The 1127-nt window shown below is 47.4% G+C and overlaps 1 protein-coding gene across 1 annotated transcript in view; it reads right to left on the reverse strand.

Moving 5' to 3' along the window:
* The window catches only part of MEF2D (myocyte enhancer factor 2D), a 37111-nt gene that overhangs the window by 9914 nt on the left and 26070 nt on the right, over positions 1–1127 (reverse strand). The window lies entirely within an intron of this gene.

A 1127-nucleotide genomic window follows, 5' to 3' on the forward strand; every position in this document is an offset into this window, starting at 1 on the left:
CATGGTGATGGTGAACATGTGGTGATGGTGAACACATGGCAATGGTGAACACACAGTGACGGTGAACACAGCAATGGTGAACACACAGTGACGGTGAACACAGCAATGGTGAATGTATGGTGATGGTGAACACACAGTGATGGTGAACACGGCAATGGTGAATGCATGGTGATGGTGAACATGTGGTGATGGTGAACACATGGCAATGGTGAACACACAGTGACGGTGAACACAGCAATGGTGAATGTATGGTGATGGTGAACATATGGTGATGGTGAACACATGGCAATGGTGAATGCATGGTGACGGTGAATGCATGGTGATGGTGAACACACGGCGATGGTGAACACACAGTGACGGTGAACACGGCAATGGTGAATGCATGGTGACGGTGAATGCAATGGTGATGGTGAATGCAATGGTGATGGTGAACAAATGGTGATGGTGAACAAATGGTGATGATGGTGAATGCATGGTGATGGTGAACATGTGATGGTGAAGACATGGCAATGGTGAATTCATGGTGATGGTGAACAAATGGTGAACAAATGGTGATGGTGAACACAGGGCAATGGGGAATGCACGGTGAATACACGGCAATGGTGAATGCACAGTTGTGAATACATGGTGATGGTGAATGCACAGTTACAAACACATGACAATGAACACATGGTGATGGTGAATGCATGGTGGTGAATACATGGCGATGGTGAATGCATGGTGGTGAAAACGTGATGATGAATGCAGAGTTATGAACACGTGGTGATGGTGGACCCATGGCAATGGTGAATTCATGATGATGGTGAACACATGGTGATGGTGAATGCACAGTGGTTAAAACGTGATGATGAACACAGAGTTATGAATACATGGTGATGGTGAAGACATAATGGTGAATTCATGGTGGTGGACACATGGTGATGGTGAACGCACAGTTATGAATACATAGTGATGGTGAACATGCAGCAATGATGAATGCATGGTGGTGAATACATGGCGATGGTGAATGCACAGCTGTGGCAAACACATGCATGATGAGTGGTGTTGCAGTGGGGCTCTCCCTTGTGGGACAGCAGCACCACATCCCCCCAGGCTCCCCAAAACCCTCCTGCACCCAGGTGGGCTCA

The sequence above is a fragment of the Malurus melanocephalus genome, unplaced genomic scaffold (assembly GCF_030028575.1).
Source record: "Malurus melanocephalus ecotype Western Australia unplaced genomic scaffold, MMel_1.1 scaffold_985, whole genome shotgun sequence".
Classification (NCBI taxonomy): Eukaryota; Metazoa; Chordata; class Aves; order Passeriformes; family Maluridae; genus Malurus; species Malurus melanocephalus.